The 7,614-nt window shown below is 40.0% G+C and overlaps 1 pseudogene; it reads left to right on the top strand.

Moving 5' to 3' along the window:
- The first annotated feature begins 2,860 nt into the window (after positions 1-2,860).
- On the top strand, positions 2,861-3,009 carry LOC111724369 (annotated as a pseudogene).
- Positions 3,010-7,614: the final 4,605 nt, after the last annotated feature.

Raw genomic sequence — 7,614 nt, 5'->3', positions numbered from 1 at the left:
AACCAGAGAGAAGCAAGGCAGAAATATTTTCAGTCTCTTTAAAACACAAAGCCCTGGTGCTAGCTCTGTCCTACCAACCTAACTTTATATCAGAAGTAATTAAACATCTATTTTGTTTGGGGCACTGTATTTCGTTGCCACACTGTTATAGCACCTAACCTATGTTCTAATTAATATGCATTACATACTGGAATAAATTGCAATTTTTAATATCAGGTCTAGAATTTACAACATATAAAACGATAGAAATCAATGAAAAAAGACAGACCACTTTGTTGAAAAAAAACGTATAAATATTACGAACAGGCAACTCGCAGAACAGGAAACCTGAATGGCAATTAGACACATGAAATCAACCTCCCTAACAACAAGGTGTATAAATTGAAATGAAAGGAACACGTTCCCATGGTCAAAGTATCAATCCTCAAAATGTTTGACAATAGTAAGTTTTTGGAAGGGAAATTGGTACTGTCATATACTGTTTTAGGGACTGTAAATTGTCAGCACTTTGGACAGCAATTTTATACTATCTGGTAACATTTAAAATCCACATGTTCTATGTTGTAGCAATTTCCATTTTTGGATAAGGACATCCCTTATTGCATGGTTTACAAAAACATAACATACAAATCTGGAAATAATCTGAATGCTCATAAGACTTATAGGGATCAATACAATGCATGGATCATAAAAACTAGAAAAACACTGGTATGTAAACAGCCCCCAGGGGTGTTGGGAATTATGAGTGCTTGTTATTATTCTAGTTTTCTGACTTATTTCCCAAAATACAGTACTGGTAATTTTGAAAAATATTGTAACATCCTTTGTTAGAGGCTTCCACATTTTATTTTTGATAAAACATATGTCACTTTAAATAACATTGAAATTAAGGTCACTATTTTGTCAGATTTATATATATTTAAGTAGATTGAATTTTCTGCAACTAAATAATTCAGAGTATTAAATATGTTCTGCCTCTTTGCTCACCAAAGACCTGAACTCTGAACATATGAACAAGCTCAGCTAATAATTTTTATTATTTTGGTATCTAGAAAATTCTAAAATATTTCCATATCCTTTAGCATTACTTACTGGAGAGTGTATAGTAATGTTGAAATTTGATTTCCTCTTCGAAGTGAAAAATGCACTCTTCTCTGACTACCCAATATTACAAAACAGAGCAATCTACCAGAATGATTTTGGATATAGGAAGCTATCAAAATTGTATTTTGAAAAAAAAAAATGCCTGCAGAAAAATTAATTTCAAGTGTCGGCTGTCAACATTCCGGATGCATGTTTGTGTGACTGGGAGGTAGAGAACAATGTGTAGGAAAAACTCTCTCTGCACACAAGCTGTTTGCACTTCATTTGGAGGACCAAAGCTGAGACCACAGACATAATGAGAGCACGAAGGTAGCTCGGCCTGCTACACCTTGGGGAGTACTGCAGAGCTGGGAGTAAGTTAGAGAAGACCTCGGGCAGGATTAGAGAACCCAGTGACTGAGGAGGTTCACAGAAGCAACCAAGCAGATGAGAGACACAGGGCCTGGGGCAGGGTTAGGAGGAAAGCAGTGGAGGTCAAGTTGATTTGTACAAGGTAGGCTCAGGTCCTATGAAGTCTTGTCAGCCAGTTTAAAATTTGACCTCAGGGGCAACAGATCTCTGAGCTTGGGAGTGAGGACAATCACAGCTTGGGCTTGGGAGCCGAATCCATGATCTTCAGTTACTGGATTCTGACTATTCCCGTGGTTTGGTCTTCCCCAGTTAGAACTGGCCATTTGGGGCTAAAGGATACGTTTAAGATTTGCTAATGACATCCATAAGAGCAAACCAGAATTCCTGAGTAAGTGAGAGTGCCCCATAATGCAGAGATTCAGTAATGTCCCTTCTCACGTTGGGATCAGTTCAGCACCTTTGTCTTTCTCTTCTCCTATCTTTGGGTCTGATTATAAAAGAAAAGTTGTGTGTGCGGAGCTTCTACTCTGTGCCAGAGGAACCCATACCACTGGACTTTCTCCTTGAAACTGGACAAGTGACCACAGATGGGTTGGAGGTGCAGAGAATTTAAGCTATTTTCTCAAAGTCACATATAGGACACATTTTCAAGACAGAACTCAAACTCAAGTTTGGGGGTCCTTAAATTCAGTGTTCTTCCAAATGCCACTGCCTGCCAAAGAGCCAAGTGCTACTGTACATGATAACTTTAAATATATTCTGAGAAAAATGGTTATGCAGCTAAAATAGGGTTCTAGCCATAAATTCTACTTTTTAATTCCTGGCCACGGGAGAGATGGGAGCCTGCTCTGCTCTTTCTGAGAGGGATGCCTCAAGACAGTGATTTGGAAGATGAAATGGGCAGTATTGGAGGGCGAAGGAAAAAGAAAACACAATTTGACTAAAGACAGGCATGGCTGTATCTGGAAATAGGGGCCGTGCTTCACTACCTCCTGACTCCATGCGGATAGTCCCCGGGAAACACACAGGGGACCATTACATCCAGTACTTAGATTATCAGTAAATGCTGGGTACAGCTCCACGGTGGGCGTCTCTCTGAGTTGCTGAGGCAAGAGATAAGCTTGAGGCTCATTCACTTGTGAAATTGGTTAAAGGGGAGAAAACAAATACCACCCCTCATCCCGTACACACATACATACTCAAAGCCAGCAATTTCAGCAGGGGAAAAAAAAATCAGTTCTCCCAATGTTGAAATTAACTATTTTGTTACTGCCGCCTGCTTCAACTCGTGTTTGAGATATTTCCCTTTGAGGGGAAAGCAAGATGTTTCTAAACGCAAATGCCTAATCGGGAGCCAAAGTATACAAAAGAGAATTAAAAAATATAATTAACTACCCGAAGTATGAGCTTTGCGCAGTGGCAGCATCGGAGCCACAGACGTTTATCGGAGGTGCGATTATTGCTAATTGAAACAATCCGAAGTACATAGTTTAAGGAATAGTAATATACTACTGTGTATTTCATAGTTTTGACAAATGTGTTGTGGTTATGTATGATGTGACTGGTTTTAAGAGGTAAAGCCATTTGGAGTATATCTTTGAATCCTACTTTTCTGGAGGAAGTGCGATTAAAGATTTCAGAGTCCTGGGACTCACGTTTAGAAAAATGCTCTTTACACCTGATGGGTGTAGGCTGGGGCTTGATGCACTACTTATCCAGAAACTAACACAAGATTCAGTTTATTCCCCAACCCAGGATCTTATGCAACAGGAAACTGGTGGGCGAGCAAAGCTTTGAACGCCTGGATCAAAGCACGGATGCATCCACAGCTTTCTGAATCTACCCAGGTCTTTGGCGTTGTACTAATACCTTAATTCTTAGGGAGGAAACACAAATACTCATATATACATTTTACAAAGATGTGGCCAACACAGAGACTCTTATGTAAAATTTTGTAGTGAATATTTTGTAAATGAAAGTGCATTTACCTATCATTTCCCATTTTCCCCTATGTCTGGTGGACTTGAGGGTGACTTTTGGGGTACCCTTGTGTGTGTACAGACACACACACACATGCATATATATGTCATTTATTTTAAAATGTTCTCAAGTTCTCTTGAATGAGATCACTATCCATAGCTTTTTTACATTTCCTGCAGGTAATCTATATATTACCTTCCAGAAAATTGAATTTTCCTCTGTTATATGATTTGTTATCTCTAGCCTGGCTGTATACTTTTCAGAAATGATCTAGTTAAAGGGTTTTGGAGGGAGGTTATTGCCGGAATTGGGGGGGAGTTAGTTTTTTGCCCAGGGGGGGGTTTTAAAACCTTTTTTAATTTTTTTGTTTTCTTTGCTTGTTGTTTGCCTTTTTAAGGGGGGCATATAGTCCAGTTTTCTTGGCAGAGTCCTTTGGCCCTGTTATCCCAGTGCTTCCCAAGTGCCCCACTTAGGATGACTGAAGATATCATCACCTAATTACAGACTAACGACACTTCTTCATTTTACTCAAAGGAAGAAGTGATTTTGGGGATACCCTTGTGTGTGTGTACAGACACTACACACACGTAGGATTGAAAGATTTATAAGAGGCCACTCAGGCACCTTAATGCTCCAGGCAGGTCCTACACTCGTCTCTGGAGCAGGTTAGGAAGCTTTCTTAACATGTAGGTTACTACTAAAGTTTTGAGACAGACCGTGTTAAGGTCCATTATTTCCCTTCCACGAAACACAGTCAACAGCGTCCCTTCTGATTCACCCGTGAAAGTTCCAACTTGCTCAGCTGGTAAGAGCTGCTGGGAGGGCTTCATTTGTTTCTGTCCATGCAGATTTTACATTTTCTGAGTTTTGTGTATCTCAAAACTTTCTTAATGACCCACATAGTGGATAAGGGAGAGATGACAGACATCAGGTTTCGGGTGGACACTTTCTGGAGAGCCAAGCATGTGATGTCCAGAGGGCTCCTCAGGGGAGCCTAGAGGTGCTCCTAGTGCAACGGGTGTCATTGAAGAAGCAAATGGATTAGCAGACTTGCCGAAGGCTACCTGATACTTGGCGCTTACAAACAGTTTTATCAGTCACTGCACGAAGTGCTTATCACATGGGAGTAGGGGGAACTAGCTACTCATAATAGTGAATTTATTGAGAATTTCTCCCTCAATGTCTGCTGCATTTACAGCTCTAGAGCCCCTTCTCCCCTCATTTCCCTCCACTGCAGCAAGTGATGTGTGGTGAAGCCCTTGCAGCACTGGGAGTGTGCACAGCACAGACACAAGCAACCTACCCCTAGGGCTTGGTGGGCTCCAGTTCTTAGGATCCATCTCCAGCAAAGCCACAGTATTCAATAAGACTAAACTCCATACACAGCAGCCCTGCTGTGATTACCGAGGCGCCTTCACAGCTGACCTTCAGATGAACTTCACCACAATCAGCAAGAGAAAAATGCTGGGCCTTTCACAAAGCATAATGAGGTTTCTCTAATTTGTTTACCAGCAGTGCCCAGCAAAGACCTTCACCCCACAGAAAGCTTTGGTATGCGGGAATGAATCCAGGGGACTGCACAGAGAGAAGCTGGCCTTTAGCATGTGATGGGAGCCAGGGTGCCGGCAAACAGATCCCTTTCACTGTGCTGTCACTTTGGGAGTTATTGTCTAAGTAGGTGTAATGAATTCATTTTGTACCGTGTGTGAAACCACTTACATTATTGATGGCAATGGGAAACGAAAGTTTATGTCTGCTGGCATCTCCCAGGGCTTTTGAGAAACTGATGAGTAATTTTCAGGCTCATGGAATTTTCAAGATTTCGTATTTTGCGATTTAGAAATTATTATTATTATTTTTTTAACTGAAGGAGCCTGAAACCAAGTTCCAGAATAAATTTGGTACACATTAATGAAGAGACCGATGACTTGCAATTCTAAGATTCCTACAGACCTCTTCTGAGGTTCAATGCCCCACCCCCTCCCCACCCCCACCCCCACACACAGGAGAACTCTTTGGCTTCTAGTCCAAAATGCATCAGGATAGACCCCATGGGTCTTTGTTTTTCTTTGTTTCCCCTTTTCAACTTGGTTGAAGAAGAGAGAATACATTGCCACTGTGAGGTTCCCTGACCTTATGACAAAGAATTAAAATGACTGAGTGTAGAGATAAATGCTTCCTCAGCTACCAAAAGACAGAGGTATTGACATAGTCAAGATTACATATTTTGCCAGCAAAAACATCATACCATGGGCATTTTGTGCTGGTGAATTCTGGCCTCCCTGGTGGATAGGTTTGGCCACCTATATGCCTTGCGGAACGATCTGTCATGAAGAACATGTTCTCAAAGTTTCGATCTTTAATGTATTGATGCAATAAAAAGAAATTTCAAGGGAAAAATACAAGCCCAATATCTTAATTATTATAGATCCAATAGACATTAAAATTACTTTGTGAAATTGCTACAGAAGTTTCCAAAAGTTTATTCACAATTTCTCTGTTAATTGCACCATAAACTGACATCTTTCCACAGACCATACTTGGAGTAGCACTGCTCTAAAGCACGTAAGAATATTAAGTTTTCATCTCCTCATCTTTTTTCTGCTCTTTAGACCAGTGATTGTCAAGGGTTTTTTTCTGTGAGGTTCAGATAGCAAATATTTTTGGCTTTGTGGGACATATGGTCTGTTGTAACTGTAGCATAAAATCACCAATATACAACATGTCAACCAATGAGCATGGCTGTGTTCCAATAAAACTTTATTTACAAAATCAGGCTGTGAGTTAAATTTGGTCTGTAGGCTGTAGTTTGCTGACTTTTGCTCTAGATGATCTGGGCTATATTTCCACGTGTTCTAATTATTTTATTTGTGTTTTTCAAAAGGTTTTTTTTTTTTTTTTTAATAGGAGAATTGAAACTGCCACTGTGCATTTTAAATACACAAACACACATTTTATTTCCCTTTTCTCATCTTGTGGAATGCTACCAATAAAAAGGAGTTCTACCATTTTAAAGATTAAAATATTTTGGAGGAAAAACCTGTCATGATGAAGAGGCAGAAAAGCGCCTCAGTCCAGAGTCTGTGTAGATATAGCCTTCCTTTCCTACGACGGTTGGCATTTTTCACGTTTGGTTGGGGTTTCTAGGTTTTTTGTTGTAGACTGGGCTCCAATGTCACAACCTCTTCCATTCCTACAACATTCTACATAATATTTCCCAGTGGAACACTCTACATGGGAGGAGTTGTGGCCCTCTGCAAGGGCCAGGCCTTTACCTCCTGCAGGAACCCTGACCACTTATCAAACAGAATTATGTGTTCAGATGTCCCTTCATCCTCAGAGACAGTGAGATTTTCAGGTCAGATAAGGTCATTTGTTATTCCTAATGCCTGCATAGAACTGGAAACACAGAGGGTGACCTTACACATGTAATGCACCCACATGCGTGTGTGTACCTTTGACTCTCAGACTACACAATGTGAAAAGGAACTGAATCATCTTCAGAATGAGATTATATGCTCAAAAGTGTTTGTAATCTATAAATAATTATGAAAATGCACTATAAGTACATGGGGGGGAATATGGCTCTAGAGGAAATAAAAAATAAAAATTAAAAGATGTACACTAAACAAATTGTGGTATACATAAGTGCTGTGGAGAGGCCTAAGGGTGTGACTAAGGCCATCTGGCAGGAACAATGGTAAGGACACCCTGATGAGTCAGAGAAATTCAACACGGAGCAGTGTCATTCACAGGGGAAACTAATTAGGCCACAAATATGCAAAAGGACAGGCTCTGGAGTTTCATAGCATCAGACCAGAATCTAGAATCAATTAATTGACCTGCTTTTATGACCTTAGGTAAGTCACTAAGCCTTTCTTACTCAAAATTGTTATAATCCAATAAAATAATAGAAATCAATAAATGTGAACTGATTTTATTATTCATGGGGTATCATGATTAATAAAATCAATCATCATTAGTAATAATGATGGTTAATCAGTGTTAGTATTAATAATAGTAAGAAGAGATGAATATATATTTGATAAAATAAAGTAGTAGCCCAACAGAGCAGGGTGATAGCCCAAATAATAGCTCACACATGTGGTCTGGGGAAAGGTGGAGCTATAGGGAAAGCTAGACTGTATCGAGCACATTATGAATGTCCTAGTCCCTATC

Source organism: Otolemur garnettii, unplaced genomic scaffold, assembly GCF_000181295.1.
Source record: "Otolemur garnettii isolate 467f Iridium unplaced genomic scaffold, OtoGar3 scaffold00022, whole genome shotgun sequence".
NCBI classification, from domain to species: domain Eukaryota; kingdom Metazoa; phylum Chordata; class Mammalia; order Primates; family Galagidae; genus Otolemur; species Otolemur garnettii.
Note: the sequence above shows the minus strand (reverse complement) of the source record. Positions and strands in the feature narration are given on the sequence as shown.